Source organism: Balaenoptera acutorostrata, chromosome 2, assembly GCF_949987535.1.
Source record: "Balaenoptera acutorostrata chromosome 2, mBalAcu1.1, whole genome shotgun sequence".
NCBI lineage: Eukaryota > Metazoa > Chordata > Mammalia > Artiodactyla > Balaenopteridae > Balaenoptera > Balaenoptera acutorostrata.
The window spans coordinates 182,190,358-182,213,797 of NC_080065.1; the positions used below are offsets into that span (position 1 = coordinate 182,190,358).

General features: G+C 54.4%; 1 protein-coding gene across 1 annotated transcript in view; it reads left to right on the top strand.

Annotated features, from left to right (window-relative positions):
* Nucleotides 1-444: 444 nt before the first annotated feature.
* Nucleotides 445-23,440, top strand: part of PTPRS (protein tyrosine phosphatase receptor type S) — a 100,760-nt gene continuing 77,764 nt past the window's right edge. Inside the window, exon 1 of the mRNA XM_057540471.1 lies at nucleotides 445-641. The gene's annotated coding sequence lies outside the window, so the exon portion shown is untranslated. The remainder of the gene's footprint in view (nucleotides 642-23,440) is intronic.

Below are 23,440 nucleotides of genomic sequence, written 5' to 3' on the forward strand. Positions count from 1 at the left end.
AGTGAACAGATTGAAAGAACTGTAAGAAGCTGGCTTGGCTTAGGTATGGACACCTGGAGGCAGAGTGATGGGTGCGAATGCAGAGAAGTGGGCCCTCTAGAGGGGGCTGGATTTTACACGGAGGGCACTGGGAAGCCATGGCAGAGTTTAGAGCAGCACATGGCAAACACCATGGCCTTTGGGCCAAGCGCCCTGGGGCAAGCGGGCGGACCCGCGGACAGACAGATCCCCCGGGCTGACGCCGCCACCCACGTGTCGCGCGAAGCCCCACGCCCCACGTGCTCCCACATCCCTTTAAACGCCCCCGGCCACGTGACCCCGCCGAGCCGCCTCATTGGCCGAGGGGCGTGGCGACTGCGCGGCTGCGCAGTGACGCGCCCGGGCCGGCCCCGGCCCGGCCCCGCCCCCAGCCGGCGGCGGCGGCGCTAGCGGAAGGGATGACGTCACCGGCTGGGGGGACGCGCGAGCCGGCGCGAGGGGAGCGCGAGCCGCAGTGAGTGTCCTCGCGCCGCCCGCCCGGCAGCCCGGCCGGCGCGCGCACGCCGCGAGCCGCTGGCGCTCGGGCTCTGCTCGAATCCCATGCAACAGCCAGGATGTGAAGCGGGGCAGAGCCGGGGGAGCCCAGCCCAGCCAGCCTCCAGGTAAAGGGGGGGAAAAAAATCAGTGAATTCGATTTTTAAAAATGCAGGCGCAACAGTGGGGGTCTCGGAGGCAGCGGAGTGGGCAAAGCGCCGGCTTTGTGCCGGGGAAGCCCGCACGGCCATTGTGCTTGGAGGATGCTCCGCTGTAGCCGGCTGCACGCCCAGCCGCCGCGCCCGGCAAGCTGCGTCCGAACAACGCCCCTGAGGGCCTGGGCCGGGGCAGACAGGGGCAGCGGGGAGGGCTCGGCGGGCGGGGCTGGGGGCTTCGCCGCGGCGGGGGAGGGGGCTGGGCTGGACTCGCCCGGAGCGCGGCGTTGGAAGCTGCCCAGCGCCGCCGGCTGCACCACCCCGGGCTGCGGGCGGGGCAAAGGCGCGGACGGAGGACGCGCGTGTGTGGGGAGGGGGTGCTGGCCCCAGCGGCGCCCGGCCAGGCTCCCCGGCCGGGTCCCGGAGGCAGGGGACGCTGTGCTGGGGGTGGGGGCCGCGCGGGCGCCCCGGAGTGGAGACCAGCCCGGGACAGTCGGCTCCAGGTGGGAGCGAGGGGGGCACCGACTGGCCGGTGCGCCCAGGGCGGCTGCTGTGCCCGCCGCCTTCGCTCTCCAATCCCCCTCCCCTAGAGAACCCCCCTACTCAATGCTGTCTCCCCCTAGCGCCCTCCCGGCCTCATCTATCCTTTGGTGGGGGGGGGGTCTCCGCTACCTTAGCCTTGCCCCACCCTGCTGTGGCCCCAGCGCCCCCTCCCAGCTCCTCCAGGTGGGGCAAGGCAGCCCCCAGCCCCAGGGACTCTGGCGGACGGGCGGGCGCGCGCGCCCGGCCCCCGACCTCCCTTCGGAGCTGGGGGCCCCGTGGGGATCCCGGGAGAGGGGAAGCCGCCCCTGGAGCTGCCAGCGTCGCGGGTTCTGCACGCCCTGGGAGCCCCCTCGGGGGCTGGGGGGGGGAGGGGCGGTGACGTCATCTCGGGGGTGGAGCCGTCTGAACCAGGTTGAAGGGGGTGCGGGGGGGGCGCCGTGCCCGGAGGGAAGCCCCCCGAGTTAGAGCGCCCATACTCTGAGCGCAAGGGTTTTGGCCGGGTTGCGGCCAAGTTCACTGCTCCTTACGGAAATCACTCCCAGATTTAGAATTCCACCCTCCCCGCCTCAGCACACACACAAATCCTGGACACTTACCCCCGCGAAACTCCCCCTAAATCAGAGAACTCTCCTTCGGCTGCTTTCTCTCCAAAATTCTCAAATCAGAGAATCCACCCCAAAGTGGAATCTTTTTTTCAGCCACACCCCCCAAATCTGGAGCCTCCTCTTTAGTGATTCTTCCCCGATTTCAAATCCTCGTCTAGTAGCCCCGTAAATAAGCAGCTTTTGAGTGTCCTTTCCTCTGCAATCCTTCCTCAAATTTAGCCACCCCCTAGGGTCCTCATCCCCCAAATTAACAAACCTCCCCAGCGCCTTCATCTGGAGGGTGCCTCCCCTCCCCCTCTTGGGCTCAACTGGGATTCCCCTGTCCCCCCATCTCCATCTGGGGGAGTCCTCATTCTGAGCGTGGGGCCCTTCTGCCTCTGGCCAAACCCCTGAAAAACCAGCCTGGCCCCCAGCTCGCGAAGAGGTGGGTGGGCATCTGAGGTGTCCAGGCTGGGTATTAGGACTCTGAGAAGCGGGGACAAAAGCCGGAGGGTCCCCGAGGGTCCCGAGGACAGGGACCCACCTGCTCTGGGCTCCCATTGGTCTCCCCGCGCCCCCCCCCCCCCGCCAGGACTTTGGCTGCCGGGGTTCTAGTCTTCCCTCGATGTTCCCCATTGTTGCTGTTCCTGGGGTGCAGGGGGCAAGGGTTCCTTTTGTTTGGGGTGCCCTGCTTCCCCCTCTGAGCCACCTTGCACCAGTGAGAAGAGAGAGCCAGCCCGCGCCTCTACTCCTGTGATACCAGCCGCCGCTGCTGGAGCTTTTATTAATGGCTGAGGGACTCTGTCGATTCTACCATTTGCATAGCTCCCCTCCCCCTCCCAGGGTCCCCTTCCTTTGTGCCCCCTCCCCCTGCCAATCTCGCCTACCTTCTGTCCCTCAGCTCTCTTCTTCCTCTGCCAGCTGATACTTTGGCTGTGGAAGGCAGGCAGCTGGGGCTGGGGGGCGGCTGCTTCCTGCCCCCCAATCCTAGAGCCCACCAACTTGGGCCTGGGTCTCTGGCTGGCTCCCCTTCCCCGCCCCCGACAGTGCCCTCCGAGAGGCATCTCTTGATGCCTGCTGTTGTGTCTCCATTCTTCCCCCTCCAGAAAGCTTCGTCTTGCCCTGTGCCCGGGCCTGGGGGGCACCTTCACCATGACGGTGCACTTCTGCCTGGGGCCCCGGCCCCCCCAGCCCCCTGGGGGCAGACAGCCGCCATACTTGATTGCCCTGAGAGTTGGTATAATTGGGCACAGGCAAACAAAACGTCGCGGGAGACCCGGCCTGCCTGGTGAGCTCATGGCGCTTTTCTATTCCTGCCACCCAACCAATGACATCGGCCCCCGGGGGGGGACGGGGGCTGGTGCTGTCATGTCGGTGGCCATCCTGCAAGGAGAGGCCACGCCTGGCCCACTCCTCACCCTCTGCGGGGACAGGGGGATGGGTCATTCTGGTGTTGCCGGGGTGTGGCATTGGAGGGCGCTGCTGGGGTGTGGGCTGGGCTCCTTGGGGGAGCCCTCCTCCCCCAGGGGCCCTGGCGGTGTGGTGGGCACGGAAAGAGGAGCACTGCCAGCCAGGCGCCTGCCTGCTGCCCGCACAGGAATCATCGCCCACTGACCGTGCTTCTGTTTCTAGCCCCTTGGAGCATTCCAAGCACCTTTCTTTTTCCCCTGCTTCCCAGGGGATCCTGGGCATCTTCACATATCCGTGGGCCCCATTCAGAGACATGGGGCATTTTTTTCCCAACACTGGGGCTGTGGTTCTGGGCCGAAGTGTCAGGAGCAGGTGGAAGGGGAGAAGCTTCCTGGATGTCAGGGATTTAGTGGTGGCATCTGGGGGGACAATTCTGGAGCCATCACTCTGCGCTCATTTTCTTCTTTGGGCTGCTCAGAGTGTGGGGCTTTGCCTGGTATTCCCTAGATCCGGGACGGGTTGGGGAGACAGATCCACTTCCCCTCAGCAAACGGCTTTCCAGGGATGACTCGATTTCCCCTCCTGCCTTCTGGGTTGGCACTGAACGGCCTGTCACAGGTGTTGGAGCACAGCGCACCTCCAGCTGCCGCTCCCAGGAGCCAGGCGCTAGGAGACCTGTGGCTTCGCTGATTACTCCACCGAACAATGGTCAGCGAGGTGGCCGGGAAGGGGCAGGCAGGAACGGGCAGGGACCACGTGGCTCTGAGGCGCCGCGCCGGGGAGCCCCGGATTCACCTGCTTCGCGTGACTTTAGTGTAGCCATTGTGTATGGGGGGAGGGGGGGCATTGAGAGAGTTCGGGATGGGGAGGAAAACCCTAAAAATAAAGACGGGTATTTATAAACCTGGCGGGTTTGGGGGATAATTGACAAAGCTTAATGTTTGCAGCTGAAAGCTATCCCCGCCCCGCCCCCCCTCCTCAAATGGAGCTGCATTAGGTTCCATTTGTAGAGTCATCTGGAGCCTGAGAAAGGTTCTTGGGAAGTGCAGTGGGCTTGGCCAGCACGTTGCGGGCCGTGGCTCCCTTTCTGGGGGTAGAGGGAGGGCTTGTGCTTCTGGAAAGAGGCAGGGGGCCTAGGCAGGGGCGCTGAGATGCCACCCCGCTTTCCTCTGCACCTAGGACAGCCTCCTGGCATACCCTCCGTGGGTGGGTGGCCCGTTTCCCAGAATTTGCAAGGAGGAGGTGCCCCTCTCTGCCCTTGCCCTGTCCTTCCCGCTACAAAAGATGCCCGGCGGGGGGGTGTGGAGAGACCCCAGCTGCCCGCCAGGCAGGGGGGCTCAGCCTCCAGTGGGGACAGGGGGCAAGATCCAGGTGCCAAGCTCACAAAACCCCGTGTGGGTCCGTGGACAAAAGTCACACCACTGCGCTGGGGAGAATGAGGGCTTTTCAGATGGTTTCAAAAATTTTGTCTGACTTCAGCGTGGAACCAGAAAGCTCCTGGCTTATAGCCGGAGAAGATGGGGTGTTGGAAGGGGTGAATTTCAAGCGCATGTTAGCCTGTCACCAGGAGGACGGACAGCCCGGACATAGGCAGATCTTAGCTTGAGATGCACAGGAAGCCGTGACACCTGGGTCTGCTGACCCAGCGGTCCAACTTGTCACCCCCTCTGGCCTTCTAGAAGCTCACGGGTTTCGAGTGTGGTTTTGGGGGTTTTCCCCCCTTCTCTCTTTTTTCTTTAAGGAAAGAAAAGGCACACACAAACACACACACACACACACACACACACACACACACAAAGGGAAAAAAAAAAGAACCCCGACGTACCATTTCTGTCTTGTCTCTGATATTTCAGAAGCGTTGTCGGGGGGCGGGGGGCGGGGTGTTGTGTGTGGGGAGCATGAAAAAAATCAGTTGGCTTACACTTCTGCAAAGGCGAAAATTAACGAGCGGGTGGGAGTGACTCACGGACAGGCCCCGACTTTCGTGTTGCTTTATTTTTGTCTCTCTTCTCTCTCCCCTCCTCTGAGGAGCTGCCCATCCGCCTGCCCCTCCCCCGGGTCTGGCCAGGCTGGACCTGGGGGTTGGTGCTATTCCGGGCTGGCCGTGGAATCCCTCTCCTGTTCTCGGAATCGAGGCGCCCTCCCAGTCCTGTGGAGGCCAGAAGGATTCCATACCTGAAAACACACCGAGGTTTCTTTCCCCCGAGATCCCCATACTCATTCCCATGGATTGGGTTTCTGGGTCACAGTGACCCCGCTCCCATAAATACCCTTTTTTTGAAGGGGCAGATTTTCTCCAGAACTCCCTGGATGGTCCCTGCAGCTTTTGAGTTTTTTCGGTTTGTTTTTTGAACTCTTTGCTGTTACATTAGTCCCCTGTAGGAAGGCCAGGCGTTTCCTCGTAGGGAAACTGAAAATCCCGATTTTTTTGTTTCCTGGTTCTTCCTCTCTCCCTCTCTGTGTGGCATCGCCCCTGCCCTTTAACCTCTCTGTGTGGGAGCCTCCTCACTTGCAAAATGAGGTTATGCCTCTGGCTTGGGGGTGGGGTGGGGCTGATTTCCAGCACCACCCTGCTGTGCATACTTGGGCTGGTTGGTTGACCTCTCTGTGCTCCTTCATCTCTAAGATCAGAGCAATCACAGCCTGCTTCATGGCAAGCCTGGACAGGAGATGCTGTAGGTAAAGCGCCTCCCTCAGCTCTTGGACGTGTCATCGGTTGCTGGCTGCATCTGTCTTATGACGCCCGGCCCCCAAATGGTGTCGCAGCCTCAGTGCCAGAGGCCTGGGACCCTCGGATGGAGGCGGGCCAGGTGGAGAGGGGCCAGGAAGATGCTCTATTGTCGTGCTGTCGTGTGGGTAATTGAGTGTTGGTGGAAATTCAGGGGTTCTGGGGAAGGGAGGTCGATGCGTCTGTGTGTGTATAATTTAATGCCACTTATAATTAACCCCGTGATCAGCAAATGAGGGGATGTTGGGGGATAATAATAGCTGCTCTGACTTATTTGGAGTTGGTGCCCGTGCCAGGTCCTACGCTAAGTAAGCACCTTAGGAGCATGCTCGGAACCCCATTTTGCAGACAGGGAAACTGAGGCACAGAGAGAGGTCTTCACTGGCCTGAGGTCACACAGCCCACAAGTGACAGAACTGGAAATCTTACCCAGGACTAGTGGCTGCCAGAACCTGAAGTCTTAACCCCTGGGAAGGAGCTGGGGCTCTGCCCCATTGTCAAAGAAGTAGCTTTGATGACGGTTCACCTGCTGGGTGAGAGTCACTGTGGAGACTCCGGGGCTCCCAGCTGCCTTCCTCAGAGGGTAAGAGTATGGACGCTGGTCCGAGGTTGCTTGGTTTCAAATCCCGGCTCTGCCACTCACTGGCTGTGTGACCTGGGGCAAGTTGCTCAACCTCTCTGTGCTTGCATGGTCACCTCTGTCAAATGGAGAGTAATACTATCCACCTCATAGCTTTGTTGGGAGGATTAAATGAGTTAATGTGTGTAAAGTGATGTGTTGATCCATAGCCAGACCTGCCCGATGGGGGCTCCCCAGCAGCACCCCCCCAACCCTCAGCCCCTCACGGGGTCTAGCATGGGAGAAATGTTAGGATGACTCAGCCACTGCAAACTGGGGCGTTCCCCGTCACTGGCTGCCTAACCAAGGCCGTCCCACTTCTGCGGCAGGACCGGGCCAGGGCCTGGCAGGATCTGAGCCATGGGAAGCCAGGCAAGGCAGGCGGAGAGGGCAGGTGGCTCCCGCACTCCTGAGACCTCAGGCAGTGGCCCCCCGACTTCCAGAGCTATGGTGGATCTGGGTGAGTGCCTGGGGGGAGGTCCGGGACAATTCAGGGCCGTGTGGGCTCAGCTTTGACTTGGGCCCTGCTGAGAGGTGCTCAGGAAAGCAGTCAGTTTATAAGCTTGGTGTGTGAGCCTTCATTCATTCATTTACCAATTCATTCATTCAGTCAATCAGTATTTGTTGAATACCGGCAGCCAGAGAACTCAAGAGCCAGACTCTGGGTTCAAATCCCAGCTCTGCTGCTCACCAGCTGTGGGGCTTCAGACTCTTTATGTAGACCGGCTGTGGAGCCTTGGACTAGTTATGTAGCTGCCGTGCGCCTCAGTTTCCTCATCTGTAAAATGGGTGCTTTGGCATTGCTTTACTCATGAACAAATACATGCCAGGTAGACAGAAAGCTCTTTGTACATTCTTTTCCTTTCTTTCTTTTTGTAAATAAAAGCAAATGAAAGTCAAATTCTGGGGATACAGCAGTAAACAAGGCAGGCTCGGTCCTCCATCCCCTGGACCCTGCAGTCTATTGGGAGAGACTGAATACATAAATAAGCAAGAAAAATATTGGCTGCAGTAGGGCTCTGCAGAGACTGGAAATCCCATGGCCCCAGCAGGTCACCAGGCCACTATTTTGTCTGGGGGTGGGGATCAGGGGGACCTTTCTGAGTTGAACAGGTATTGGGAACAGCAGGTGCAAAGCTGGGAGGTGGAGCATCTTCAGCTGTGTGGCAGGAGGTGAGGGAAGCAGAAGCAAGAGGTGGGTGACCACATGGGGTCCCGACACTGAGGAGTTCACATTGCAATTTCCACACGTGCAGCTAGAGTTTGCTGAAAGCCCCCAGAGCTTGGGTGCAAAGATCATTGCTAGTGGAGACCTGGGAGTTGGGGAAACACCTCTTGGAACAACTGTCATGCCGAGGCCCAGAGAGGGAGAGGAACTTACCCAAAGCCACACAGCCACGCCTGCCTGCCTGCCTGCCTGCCCGGCTGGGCCTCGCACTAGAAGGGTGGGCTGGATATCTTCACACCAGTCCAGAGAGGGTAACATGGCAGAACAAACGTTTGGATACCAAGGGGGAAAGGGAGGCGTGGGATGAATTGGGAGATTGGGATTGACATATATACACTATTGATACTGTGTATAAAATAGATAACTAATGAGAACCTACTGTATAGCACAGGGAACTCTACTCAGTGCTCTGCGGTGACCTAAATGGGAAGGAAATCCAGAAAACAGGGGATATATGTGTATGTATAGCTGATTCACTTTGCTGTACAGTAGAAACTAACACAACATTGTAAAGCAACTATACTCCACTAAAAATTAAAAAAAAAAAAAGACATGGCAGAAATGTCATTTTCAAACCCCAGTGCCCATCAGGGCTGGGCAGGTCATGCCAAGGGGTGGTGGGCACCAGAAGGGCAGCCCTGAATGGCTCCACAGCCAGATCTGCTTGGTTTTCCAAGATAAACCAGAAATCTAGATTTTTTTTTTTACATGAAATTGCCCTATTTTTCCATTCTTTGATCGTTCTCCTTACAACACCTCCGTTTGCCAGTTGTGTGGACTTGACACCTCACTTGCCGTCCCCAAGCCTCAGTTTCCCAGGCTGTAAAATGGATCGAAGAATCACAGCCACCTTGAGGGGTTATTTGGAGGCAGCGGCGTGATTATTCACGGGGAGGGCTGAGAACAGGGCCTGGGCCAGCAGCTGCGCTCCATAAACGTTGGCTCTGATTATATTAATATTGGTCATAATGGTGAACTTAAATTAAATGCTACACAGAAGGAAGCCGGCTCGTCCCACGGGGCAGGGCCGTGAATTATCTTCTGGCTGCAGGACCCGTTCCTCGCCTCTTGTCTTTTCCGGAAATACCTGTTTGCTCTCAGGGCTGGGGCACCGGGTCACCTGCGTTATCAGTAGAGTTCATTACAGTGGTTCTCAACCAGGGGCGATTTCGCTCCCCCAGGGGACATAGGGCGATGTCTGGGGACATCTGTGGTCATCACGACTGGGGGCTCTCCTGGCATCGAGCAGGGGGGGTCAGGGATGCTGTTCAACATCCCGCAGCGCCCAGGATGGCCCCCCACAGAGAATGATCAGGTTCTAAATGTCAGTAATGCTGAGCCTTAGAAAACCTGATTTGTGCTCCAGACCCCAGTGGTGAGAGAAATCAGGCGGCCGGGCCATTGGCTTGTCCATGAACGTCTGCCTCCCGTGCCTTGCACCGTCTTGCTGGACTCAAACGCCGAGATTGCTAACGGGTTCCCGCTGCCCACCTGTCCCGGCTCCACGGCCCAGTTGATTGTCACAAGCGGGTAATTGCCCCTGACGTATGGATTCTAGAAGCACGAACGGCTGGGGTTTCTGGTGACAGTGCTGGATCTGGGAGATGGAGGGGCTGCTGCGGGCAGGTCTTTCCCCTTTTTCCCCACCTGGCCTTTGGAGGCCGGAGCACTAAGTTCGAATCCTGGCACAGGCCCTCCCTGGTTGTGTGAGGTGACCCCTTATTCCCTCCCCCCAGCCTCGCTTTTCTCATCCATGAAATGGGGATACATCTTGCCTGCTGTGTCATTGGGAGTTAAATGCTGTCACGTTGATATGGGACCTGGCACCCAGGGTACACAAGCAGGGACTAAATGACTGTGCTCTCCCATCCCCCATCTTCATGAACCGCTGGGGGAGATGTGGATGGAGCTCCACACCCACAATTTCCCAAACAACCGCAACAGAGGAGAAATAACCCAAACAGGCATGAAGTCCCCGTCGTGGAGCCTACACTGCGTGTCTGGCCCTGGGCTCCGGCTTCACTCAAATCTTCTCCTTTCATCCTTAGAACAGCCCTGAGAGGTGGCAGCTGTCGCCCCACCTGGCAGATGGGGAAACTGAGGCACGGAGTGAGGATGAGAAACTGGCATGCTGGAGCCTTTTCCTGGGGCTGCCTATGTGCCCACAGGCGAACTGAGGTGGCATTTCTGTGCTTGTGGAGGTTCAGGGGGTCTTTACTTGGTTGAATGATCTGCTCTTGCTTTCTTGAAATTCTTAATAATTTTTGCACAAGGAGGCTCACGCCAGCTGGAGCACATAGCAATTATGGAGCCAGAAGGTTGGTTGCAGAAGGAGGGACATGTTGTCGGCTGTTCTGGATCTGAGATATGTTTTTGCCTCTTACGAGCTGTGTGACTTCAGGGAAGTTGCTTTGCCTCTCTGGTTGGCACACCCAAACCCTGCTTGCCAGCCAGTCCCCTGCCGGCTTCTCCACCCACTCCCTCCTCACTCATTCTGTACCAACCACCTTGACCTTCCTCCTTCTCCCACCTCCAGGCTTTGTCCTTGCTGTTTCCTCCACCAGGAGCTCCATTTCTGGCCAGGCCAACCCTATCCAGCCAGTGTTGCCCGGCACTCTTTTTATTTTACTTCCTCAGTTGCTATTTTACGGTCTGTCTGCCCCCCTTTTCAGAATGGGAGCTCCACTTGGCTCCGTCTCCCCAGACCAGCCACCCTGGTTTTTGAGAGCCACTGCCCTCCTGGACTAGAACCAGCATGTCTAATTGTCCAGATTAGGCGGGTCATGGTGGCTGGGAAAGCCCCGCATCAGGCAGCTGAAACGCCCTGGCTCAGTTCCCACTGCCCTGGGCAGGGAGGCTAGGAGACCAAGTCCCCAGTGGAGGTGCTGTGTGACTTCGGCCACTCGCTTGCCCTCACGAGTCTCTGCATGTCTGAGCTGTCTGGCGCAGAAGCCGTGATGATTGGCTGTTGAGAGCCAGGGGCCCTGAGGACAGGTGTCATGGGGTCAGGGAACCCTGAAACAGTCCATGAGGTTTCTTGTCTCCTGGGGAGGAGGTGAGAAGCCCAAAGGAGCAGGGGACCCCCAAAGGGCATAGTAGCTGGGCCAGGGGATTTTTAAGACTCAAGTAGCCCTGATGTTCATTTGACACCGTGTGCATCCGGCCAGATAGGTAGAAAAGTCACTGAGGAGCCCCCAGGAATGGGCCAGGCTTTCTTTGAGGGATTGAATTGGACATCTGAATAAGCCACGTTTGAGTCTTGGCCTCACACACAGCATGACCCTGGGCCAGTGGATTCTCCTGCCTGGGCCTCAGTCTCCTTGTCTTAAAATGGGAGCAAGACTGTCTCTTGAATGATTAGAAAGATCCGTACCGAGTGTGCTTGGAAAGCGCTGGCATGGCAAAGATGTAACTGGCTAAACATCATACAATACAGCACGACGATGAATGCCTTCTGGGGGCAAATTGGGGGACCTGCATACAGAGCTTTGGGGGACAAAGGGTTTGGGGGTCCTGGGAGCAGCAGGACCCAAGTCTGGCTTCTCCCAGGGATGTCGAGTCTCCCGCTGCAGTGCTGAGAGCAGGCTGGCAGGAGGCCTGCCCCAGGACCACCTGAGCCGCGGTGGGGAAACCGAATTACGCCTGTGTGGCCAGAGCCCTCGACAGGTGCAGGGGGTCAGTTCTGACCTTCTAGTTCTGTGCCTCGGTCACCATGTGGGCTGCATCGAGGCCTCTGGACTCCCCATCCACTGCTGTCCCCGATATCACCCAAATTTCAGTCACTCACTTTGACGTGTGCCTTTTGCCCCATCTACCTGGTCCTCCTAGTGACTTGGTAGTTTTCTTGAAACCCATTCTCTTTGAAAACTTAAAGGAGAAAAATTTGTCTTACTCTCATGAATGGGCAACCTGGTATGTCCTTGACATAAGAAGGCAGAACCTTTGAAATAAATGTGATGAGAGCCAAAAAAAAAAAAAGAAAAAAAAAGTGACATTAAATCATCCTGCTGCCGCCACAGGCTTAGAGCAGAGGCCAAGGGCTACTGAGGCGTTAAAGCCCAGTTAGTACTCACCGGAGACTTCCAACCTTGAGAGGGCTGGAAAAAGCTGGGGAGGGGGGTGGCGCCCTTGCTGGTCGGGTCCACGTGGCTGAACATGGCTAGAACTGTTTGGGGGTCTCCACCTTCGGACCGGGGTGCTAGGACTTTCTCGTGTGTGTCTTGAGTATTCCTTCTCAACAGCCTGGGGAGAAGGTTATTTCTCCCTGAATTCAGTTAATGAGCCTATTAAAAACTATTTATTTTCCCTGACAGTTGTTTACTGAGGAGAAGGAGATGAATTGGCTGGGCATCCTCCCCAGGCAGGCGCAAGGCGGGACTGGAGATGCCTGGTGCCTTGGGCCCAGGTGCTTAGCGAGCACAGACCATAGGTGGGGTCCTGCCTTCCGAGGGGCCCCTGGAAACACGGAGCCTGAACTTGGGCTGTGGCCAGTTTCTGACCTTGGGGTATTTGGGGAGGCGGAGCCTGGGATGAATGAAAAGCATCCTGGCGTGGAGGCAGGGGGCTGGCCCTGATAACATCTGTCTTCTCTATGCAGGCCAAAGTCTCTCAGATACACTGGTTTGAAAGTAAGACCTAACCCCATCAGGCTACATGTTTTTGGTGGGGTCTCCCAATATCCCGTCTTTCTCCTCCACAGCAGTTGAACCCTTTGACTTATCTGGGCACATGGCCACCTGGCGGAAAAAAAAAAGAAACATTTCCCATTGTACCTTGCAGCTGTCTGTGCTATGTGATTCAGTTCTGACCAGTGGGATAAATGAACAGAATTTCCTGGGAATGCCTTCAAAGGGAGGTAGCACATGCTTCCTTCTCCCCACCCCCAGCTGGAATACGGAGGTGATGGTAGGCACCCAGGCAGCCATTTTGGACCACGAGGCAGGTATCAGGGATAAGAATGGGGGATCAAAGAGATGGAAGGAACCTGAACCCTGATGATTATGGGGTGGGCAAAATAGCCCTGAAAGGCCGACCTGGGAGCTTCTTTTATGTGAAGATGCCTCTCTTGTGAGTTTTTTGGCATCCACAGCCCAACTTGATCCTAATAGCGGCAGTAGGTGAGCCTCAGGACACAGTGCTTTTCTTCCTTCTCTCCTCGGGTCTCTGCTCATTTTTAAGTGAGGCTTCCTCTGACCTCCCTATGAAGATTTGCAAAGCTATTACTTGCGAAACGATTTGTAAGAGTGTTATTTGCAAATCCACCTCTCTACCTGGCCACCATCTTCCCCTCTCCTGCTCTGCTTTTACTGGAATTGCTGTCGCCATCTCCATGTCTTATGCCTTTTACTTGTCATCCACCTCCTTTTTTCGGCCATCTCCTCTGCTGTGTCCACAGCAGCGCCCGTGCACAGTAGGGCCCCGTGCACGTTTTGCACCCACAGATCTCTGTTCACAGGGCAAGCAATGAGGCTCTGAGACGCCTGAGGTCCTCCAGCTGGCTGGTGGCAGCGCCTGCATTGGCACCAACCAAGCAGGTGGCTCCCGAGTTCTCCCTTTTCACTCCCCTCTCCCACCTCCCCCTGCAGTCGGCCAGTTCGGGCCACCCAGCGGCTGCTCCTGATCCTTCCTCTCGCCCCCGTGTTCTCACCTCGGCCTCCAGAAATAGCCCCTTTAAAATAGCCGCATCCCTGCATTCTGGGGCTTCTGCCTGCCCACGGATGTGATGCCGTGCTGACGGTCCAGCCTCTTTATTGGATTTTTAAAAATACAGTTGGTGTTAGGTGTTCCCCCCACCATTTTTACGCCTGAAGAAGCCCAGCCACCCACAGGCTGTTTCCATCCTGACACTTGTCATTTGGGGTTTCACACTGTGTGTCCCCCATGGATCCTGATCCTCCATCACGGCCAAGGGCTGTCTGGTTTGCAGAGCCAAGAGCTTCCACTGCAGGCTCACGCCAGCCCACAGTTCCAAGTCTGGTCAGGAAGCCCTGGGTCCGAGTCCCAGGGCTGCCTCTTGCTGGCTGTGTGGCCTCAGGCACATGGAGCAACTTCTCTGAGCCTCGGTTCACCAGTCTGTGAAATGGGGACATCTCGGGACTCAGGCACATGGCTGAAGTTCTCTGAGCCTCGGTATACCCACCTGGAAATAAGACCCCTGACGGTTTTTCACTCGGGCCGGAACACAGTGGGTGTTCTTGAGATGTGAGCCAACCTCGTTATAGCACTCGGGCCACCTCTGAAACGGCCTCCATTACCCATCCCAGGGAAGGATGGAGTGAATTTGGTGCCAGGTCTGGGCACTGCCGCTTCTGGGAACCTTCAGGAAATCACTTCCTCCCTCGGGGACTCAGTTTTCCTCATCTTTAGAATGGGGCATGTTACCAGATTGTTGGAAGGTGGCTGAGGGATAAGGTACACTCGCTGTTTCCCCCTCCCCCACCAGGCCAAGGACACAGCAAATGGTCCGTAGGTGTTGCAGATGTTTTCCTGCCATGTTTTATACTTGTATTCATTGAGACCATGTAGACTAGTGGTTAAGAACCAGACTCTAGGACCAGATGGCTTGGGTTCGAGTCCCAGCTCTATTCCTCGTCTGCTGTGATTTCACCTCCCGGCCTCAGTGTCCCCATCTGTAAAACAGGGAAAATGATGAGCCCACCCTCCCAGGGTCCTTGGGAGGATCCGATGCGTTAGCAAGGGTGAAGCCTTACTGCTGGGCTCAGAGTGAGGGTGACACAGTGCCCCTAAATAATACGTCTATTCCCTGAATAGTTATCAGGCACCTTCCAGAGTGGCACCTCTTCCTGGCAGCGGGATCAGGGAGGTGGATGCTTCTCGAGTCGATCTGTTTGTTTGGCTTGGAGGTCCTGGCTCAACCCCTGGGGCCTCCCTTCCAACGGGGCAGGGATTAAACTGCCCGGAGGAACATATGCCCATATGCACCACGGAGGCCGCCCCTGCTTCCTGCGTTTTCTCAGCAGGTGTTGGCTGGAGGCTCAGGAAAGGGGGCAGAGGGCAGAGTCCAGGGATAGCTCAGAAATGGGGACAGGAAGGGCCCCCCGGAGGAGGCGTGGATTTGCTTCCTCCGCCAGCCAGCCCTGGAGGCCCGGCGGCTGGTTCAGCTGTGGCCGCCGCCTCCCCACATCTGTGCCTTGTCATCCGGCCACCTACTGTGTGCTGGGTCTCTGCTGGGGCCCGGTGGGGAAGAAATGTATGCCTTTGTGGGGCTCACGTTCTGATCAGGAAGAGGTAATAAGCCAAATATGTGTCATGTCAGGTGGTGATAAGAGAACACAGTGAAAGAGAAAAAAGGATATGTGAGTGGAGGGATGAGGGCTGTCGTTTATGTTATTTTATTTAATTTTTTAATTTTTAAAATTGATCTTTATTTTATTTTTAAATTTTATTTATTTATTTATTTATTTTTGGCTGTGTTGGGTCTTCGTTTCTGTGTGAGGGCTTTCTCTAGTTGCGGCAAGCGGGGGCCACTCTTCATCGCGGTGCACAGGCCTCTCACTATCATGGCCTCTCTTGTTGCGGAGCACAGGCTCCAGACGCGCAGGCTCAGTAATTGTGGCTCACGGGCCTAGTTGCTCCACGGCATGTGGGATCTTCCCAGACCAGGGCTCGAACCCGTGTCCCCTGCATTGGCAGGCAGATTCTCAACCACTGCGCCACCAGCGAAGCCCCTGATCTTTATTTTTTTAATTGATGTTTATTTTAAGTTTCTTTTTCTTTTTCTTTATTTTTTTTGCTGCACCGTGAAGCATGCGGGATCTTAGTTGCCTGACCAGAGATCGAACCCGTGCCCGCTGCAGTGGGAGTGTGGATTATTAACCACTGGATCGCCAGGGAAGTCCCAGGGCGTCGTCATTTTATTTTTATTTTTTTATCTTTTATTTTTATTTATGTGGTCCATTTTTTAAAGTCTTTATTGAATTTGTTACAATACTGCTTCTGTTTTATGTTTTGGGGTTTTTTTTTGGCCATGAGGCATGTGGGATCTTAGCTCCCCGACCAGGAGTCGAACCCGAACCCTCTGCATTGGAAGGCGAAGTCTTAACCACTGGACCACTAGGGAAGTCCCAGGGCCGTCATTTTAAATGGGGTTGTAGGGACGGCTTTTTATTGAGGAGTTGACAATTTGAGTAAAACCCTGATGGAGGTGAGGGAGGAAGCCAAGTGGCTATGTCGGGGGAGAATGTTCTGGGCAGAGGGCACAGCCTGTTCAAAGGCAGCACCGTGTGTGGCATGTTGGAGGAACATCGAGGAGGCCCGTATGTCTGGAGCAGAGTGAGTGAGAGGGAGAGAGGGAAGAGGGGAGGGCAGGGAGCAGACGGGTGGGGGCAGGTCATGTAAGACCACAGGCAGGGAGGACTTGGGCTTTTACCCAGAGGAGGGAGGGGGTACCTGACTCAGACACTCACAGGAGCCCTTTGGCTGCTGCCGGGAGGCTAGACGGTGGGAGTGGGGGGCACAGGGCAGAGGAGACTGTACTGGTCCAGGCAGGATGGTGGGGTGGAACAGGTGGAGACAGAAGATGGGGGAGAAGTGGGGAGATTTGGGATAGAGTTTGAAGGCAGACTTTTCATAGGTTTTAATCTTCATGGTAGCTCTGTGAGGCAGGGACTCTTATACCCATTTGGCAGGTGGAGAAACTGAGGCCCAGAGAGGTTGAGTCATTTGCCCAGTGTCACACAACTAGATGTTGCACAGCGGCTGGGTGGCCTGGCTGGGGTGCAGCTTGCTCTCTAAGCATTTCACATCTATCACTTCCTCCTAATTTATGTATAGATTGACCCTCTTTATTTATTTAAAATTTTATTGGAGTATAGTTGATTTACAATGTTGTGTTAGTTTCAGGTGTACAGCAAAGTGATTCCGTTGTACATATATTTATTCTTTTTCAGATTCTTTTCTCATATAGGGTATTAACAGAATATTGAGTAGAGTTCCCTGTACTGTACAGTTGGTCCTTTTTGGTTATCTGTCTTATATATAGTAGTATGTGTATGTTCATCCCAAGGTCATGATTTATCCCTCCCCCCACGTTTCCCCTTTGGTAACCATAAGTTTGTTCTGTTTTTTTTTTTTTAACATCTTTATTGCAGCATAATTGCTTTACAATGTTGTGTTAGTTTCTGCCATATAACAAAGTGAATCAACTATATGTATACATATATCCCCATATCCCCTCCCTCTTGCATCTCCCTCCCACCCTCCCTATCCCACCCCTCTAGGTGGTCACAAAGCACCGAGCTGATCTCCCTGTGCTATGCGGCTGCTTCCCACTAGCTATCTATTTTACATTTGGTAGTGTATATATGTCAATGTCACTCCATAAGTTTGTTTTCGATACCTGTAAGTCTGTTTCTGTTTTATAAATAAGTTCATTTGTATCATTTTTTTTTTTTTATGCCATGTATTTAAAGGCTCCTGTGAGGTTGAGTTCTCTTTAGTCAAGATGTTGGCTGGGGTCCCCGCCCTGCCCCATTTTAGAAAAATACATTGTAAGTGCTGTTGGCAGGTAGACCGGGACAAAGCCAGGGATCCTGGATTTGAATCTGCCCTTACCTCTTACTTTGCTGTGTGACTTTATGGCTTTTGCCCAACCTCTCTGAACTCTCACTTACTGTGAAATCAGACTCAGCAATTTGCTCGTCATCTCAGTAATACTTTTTGAGCTCCTGCTGTGCGCCAGGTAGTTTTAGGCAGATTGGTTATTCCTGTCTTGACCATTGCGGCCCCCAAAATGTTAGTTGACAAAACCACCATGCTTGGGCCACTCGAGGGTGGGTGGGAGCCTTCCATGCATTATCAGTACCTTCCGTGGATCCCTTAGTGAGGGTGTCAGAGGCTTGGAGGTAAACCTTGGGGCAGCCACCCGTGGGAAATGCTAGGTGCCTGGGGCCTGACCGCACAGGGACCGGTGCCACGTGCAAAACCCCAAATCAGCAGCACTGGGGTGAAAAGCAATTCAGAAGAGGTGGGCTTGGAACACAGAGGTGGTTTAGAAAAACTTGAACCATATATTTTACTTACACTTTGCATTTATGTTCAGGAGAGAAAGGTGCTCAAAGTGTATGTCCAAAGAAGTCTAAAAAAGCTCTTTCAGTCGCTGTCAAATGATAATTCTGTGTGATAAGGAAGTCATGTCCAGTTTAATTGGCAGCATTTTTTCTTTCTTACTGACACGTAAAATAATTATGCAGCTTAAGCTCAATGAAATACAGAAATTGTCAGCTCTGGAACTGGGATGAGGAAGAGGGAGAGAGGATGCAAGGCTCTGAGAGTGAACAATGGGAGGGGAGGTCAAAGAAGGCTTCCTAGAGGGGGTGGCAGCTGATCTGAGATGTGGTGGTTGAGTAGGAGTTACTTGGGCAGAGAGAGGAGGGGATGGTGTTCCAGGCAGAGGGAACAGCATGGGCAAGGATTTCCCATGCAAAGTCACTGTGAGCCTTCAAGATGAAGTGGTTAAATCTTGTGTCTTTCACGGGGCCCAGCTCATAGTAGGTGCTCACTGAGTGGATCATGGTAGATGTTAGACCAATGGGTCCATAATAGGCAGCCAGTCAATGGGCACGAGATAGGTGCAAAGTAAGCAGGCGCTGCCCTCAGTCCCAGATCTGGATGATGCCGTGTGGGTGTTGCTTGCCAGCATCTGCGTTCTGATAGACCTGAGACCCAGAGGTTTGAGTCTGTTTGAAGTCCCGCAGCAGGTTGACTGTTGAGCAGGGATAACCTTGAAGGTTATCCTCAGCTTCCTGCCATGCTACTAATGAGGCTCTATCCTCAGTTGCACAGTGGGCATGCAGCTTGAAAGGAGGAGAAACCCAAATCAACTGACTTTCGTTTTTTTAAAAAAAGCAGGTGGATTGATTGGCTCTTGTAACTGAGAAGACTGATGTTAGAATAGACCAGCTTCAGGCATGGCTTGATCCAGGGGCTCAGACAGGGATCCTTTAACTCCTTGTTAAAGAGAAAGAAAAGCAGACCCAGATTGCTTAAACTGCTTGCCCGAGGCCACTCAGCTAGGAGGTTAAGCCACAGTTCAGACTCGGGTTGCTCTGAATCTAAAGCCTGTGACTTGTCCCAAGCCAGGGAGTGATGACTCCATTTTACAGATGGGGAAACTGAGGTTCATAGAAGGGAAATGACTTACTTCAGGTCATTGAGTAAGCAAGGAGCAGAGCCTGGGACCAAACTCACATCAAACTCGTGGTCTTGGACCTCATACCATATGGTTCTCTGTAAACACAGGTTGAATGGTGAGTTGGTCCAACTGAGGCAGAGCAGAGGAAAGGTTTGCCAGGGACCACATTGACCTTGGGCCAGGCTCTCCCCTCCCCCCGCCAAAAGGGCCCACACACACTCCCTCCTGCCACCCACCCTGGATGGTTATGACTTTCCCCTTGCTCTTGATGAACACATCACGGGTGACAGGTGAGGAGGTCCCTGCTGGCCTTGGCTTCATGCCAGCTGTGGGTTCCGGCCAGCCCTGCCCATCTCTGTCACAGGAGGAAATGAGATTGGCAGCCAGTTGTTCTCTTCCGAGCCAGCCACCTCGCTCCCCGATGCCCAGTTTCCAACGTTTGCATTGATTGCTCAAGCCCTCCTCCCTTCTCCCCAGCAAACATCCGACCGACTGCTCAGTAACTCTCACCATTTCCACCTGAGCAGTCCTTCCTCTGCTCCCTTTGCCCTTGGGCATCTCCATGGCATTGGGCACCTACTGTCTACCAGGTGTTGAGCTCGGCTGCTAGCAAGCTTTGTTCACCTCATCCTAGGTCAGGCTCTGGGCCCAGGTGACCTGTGCTCATATCCCCTCTTTGCCACCTCCAAGCTGTGTGACTTTGGGTAAGTGGCCTGACCTCTCTGAGGCTCAATTTTGTTTTCTGTAAACTGCAGAGAATTAGGTGAGATATGTGTCTAACAAATAATACATGGTCTTAAAATATTAGCAAGTATTGTTATTATTGCTATTATTATTTCAGCTTTAGTACCTCTAGGTCTGTTGTTCTCCTCTCTCCTTTCCCACACATCCTACACCCAACTCTTCCGTGCCGTGCTCTTTCACAAACAGACTCAGTATGTACAGAGCCTTCATCTCCTTTTTCTGGGCTGTGTACTATGCCACTGGCTTGTCCAGCCCCTTCCTGACCGTCATGCCCACCCGTCTCTCTCTTTCACTTTCCTGTGAGATGAGTTGCAGTGCTTTTCACACACAGGCTTCAAGCATGAGTAAGAGGTTCTATGTGGAATGCACATTTTAGAATTCACTGGATCTCACCTGGTCACCCTACAGAGTGTCTGTAATCTCCATTCCAGCCACCAGCAAGTGAGCACAGGCTTCCGCTTAACAGTTTAGCAGGATAGGAATGTTTTTATTCTTTGGCAGCTCCCACCAGACCAGTTGCAGAAACCTCCCATGGTTTCAGATCTAAAATTTTTTTTAGACCCCAAGAAAAGCTTCTAAGTGTTGAGAAAACAATCACAGTGCCTCCTCTGGGCCCAGGATCCTGCTGGGGGGCATCTAGAGATTCATCAGTGGATATTTATTGAGCACCTACTGTATGCTGGGCCCTGACCCAGGTGCTGGGAATAAAGTGGTGAAGAAGACAAGAAAAAGTCCTATCCTTGTGAAGCATAGCAGGGAGAAGAACAATACACAAATAAATAGGTTAAATATTTAAGGAACTATAGCATGCCTTTAAGAAAAATGAAGCCAGGGAAAGGGATAGGTGATAAGAAGGGACTATTTTAGCTATGGAATCAAGGCAGGGCTCTCTGAGGAGGTGACATTTCAGTAAAGACCAGCAGGAGGTGAGAGAGTGAATTATGTGGCGATCTGGGGGAAGGGTGTTCCTGGGGTGGGGGGACGGGGGGGAGAGCCATGCAAAGGCCCAGGGATAGGACCGTGCCTGGTGTGTGGAGGCCTGTGTGGCTGGAGCAGAGTGAGTGAGGGGGAGAGAGGGAGGAGGTGAGGGCAGGGAGGGGAGGAGGGCAGGTCGTGAGGACCTTGTGGGCTGAGGGGAGGACTTGGGTTTTTTGCTCTCAGAGAGGTGGGAGCCCTGGAGGGCTGTGGGCAGAGGAGGGGGCGGGACCTGACTCAGGTGCTCACAGGCGCCCTTTTGCCACTACAGGAGCTGGGGACCAGGGTGGGGGCGACTGCACTTGTCCAGGTGAGCAGTGTTGGGGCTGGACCAGATGGAGGCAGAGAAGGGGGAGAAGTGGGTGGATTTTGGAGAGATTTGTTTTTGGCAGAGCCAGTGGATTGGCCAAGCAGTGGGTGCAGGGTGGGGTTGAGAGGCATCAAGGATAACTCCTAGATCTCTGGGCTGAGCATCTGCAAGGATGGGAGGGACAGGCATGGGGACCCCCGTGTTACAGGACACCCGCCAAGGTTTCCAGAAGGCAAAGGGAGTGGTTCTTTCTGCAGGTGTTGGAGGGGACCTCCTGGATCTGGTGGCTCCTAAGTTAGTCCGTGGGTATGATCTGGGGCCGGTGTCCCATGCTACAAGCAAGCCAGTGGCCCCTGACCAAGGCACATCCTTTTCTCAGCCTCAGTTTCCCCATCTGTATAATGGGGATGGTAACGGAAGGGAATGAAATGAGTTAATATGTACAGAGTACTTAGAACACAGCCAGCTACACGTTTGGGTTTAGATGGGGCTAGGCCTTTGCCAGCTCCAAGCTCCACTGGGGCTCTTGGGGCAGAAATTCTGAGATTCACTGAACTTCCAGTTCAAGATACAGAGGAGGCCTGGTTCACAGACCAGGAGGCTGAAGCCCAGAGAGATTAAGGCACTTGCCCCAGGCCATACAGCACAGCACCCATGGGCCCACACACCCTCCCCACCTTGCTCCTCTCCCTTCTCCTCTGTGTGTTTTCCACGCCCGGGGCTGCCGGCTTTAGTTCTTGGTGGTTTCCAGGCTCCCCTTGGCTCCAGCTTGGCACTCACCTCCCACTTCCACGCGCTCTGGGCCCAGGGCCTGCTGCCAGGCGGGCCCAAGGGCGGGAGGTGGGGGTCTTGATGAGCACCCTCTGCTTTATACCCGGGGTTCCCTCTGCCCCTGCCCCTTCCCCGATGCTCCCACAAATGATGGAAGTGGGACAGGAGGGCGTGAACGAAATTATATACACACGAACATTTAAAAATTAGTTTAGGATCTGGGCCAAGAACCACTTGCGCTTGGCCGGGCATTGTGGGTAATTCATCCCCGATTACCATAAAAGCCAGAGCCTAGCTGACAGGCAGCGGTGGGGCTTTTGTTTAAGATGCTGATGAATATATAATCTCTCTCCCGCCTGGAGCCCGAGGTTCCCCCCACCCTGCCCACACCCCCTCTGCTGAGAATGGTCCCTAGGAAGGATGTTCCCAGGCTCCTGCCCAAAGGGCTGGCAACTCTGGCCTGCTCGGGAGCCAGGCCGGCCCCAGGTCCGTTGGTAAGCCTGCCTCAGAGAAGCTCGGCTTGGCATTCGATGCCCACTGCTGCCCCCAGGGATCCCAGACCTTGTAATGCAGCCCCAGCCCTGGGCGCAGTTCCCTCAGGCCCTCATTCATCCACTTGACACACATTTATTGGGCACCAACTGTTTGCCTGGTCCCACACGGGTGCTGGGATGCTTCAGCAACTGAAATGGATGGGGTCCCTGGCTTTTCAGAGTCTGGGGACTGATGGATGAGTAGACAAGCATTTATCCCATATTTAAAGATTCCCCATCTCTTGCACAGAAGATGCAAATTAAAGCAACTAGATCCATTTCTTGCCCGTTCGCTTGGCAAAAATGTCTGAAGCTTGATGATATCCAGAGTGGAAATGGGAGGGGGACCCCTGGGCATCATCAGCGGGAGAATAAATCAGCATTGCCACTTTGCAACATCTTTTATTTTTAATTTTTTTTTTTCTGGCCAGATAACACATATATGTAAGACACAACTGAGGATGTACGGAAGAATACACAGGGGAGAGCCTCTCTACCACCACTCCCCTCGTATCCTCAGTCCCCTTCCCCGCTCCTTCCTCAGAAGCAGCACCAGCGTCCTGCTAGGACAGGGTTTGGTAGACTTTTACTGTAAAGGGCCAGATAGTAAATCTTTTCAGCCCTGCTGTGAGGCGGGTGGTCTCTGTCAATACTATTCAATGCCACCATTGTAGCATGAAAGCAGCCAGAGACAATATGTGAATGAATGGCCGTGGCCGTGTGCCAATAAAGCTTTATTGACACAAACAGCCAGTGGGCCAGATTTGGTCCATGGGTTGTAGCTTGCTGGCCCCTGCTCTATATCAGCACTGTCCAGCAGAACTTTTGTGCAATGTTAGAAATACTCTCTGCTGATGCTTTCTAATAAAGTAGCCTCTGGCCACATGTGCTGTTGAGCATTGGAAATGTGGCTAGTGCAAATGAGGACTCAACTTTTAAATTTCATTCCATTTTATTGCATTTAAATGTAAATAGCCACGTGTGGCTTGTGGCCACCATTTTGGACAGCGCAGTTATCTAGACATCTTCGGTGAACATTAAGTAGGCAGGTAGATTTGTATTCCTTTGTTTAACCAAATGGTAGCATCTGTTCTGTACCTTGGGGTTCCCCCCCCCTTAAAAATGTAGTATCTTAAAAGTAATTTCATAATTATACATCTGGCTCTCTCCTTTTC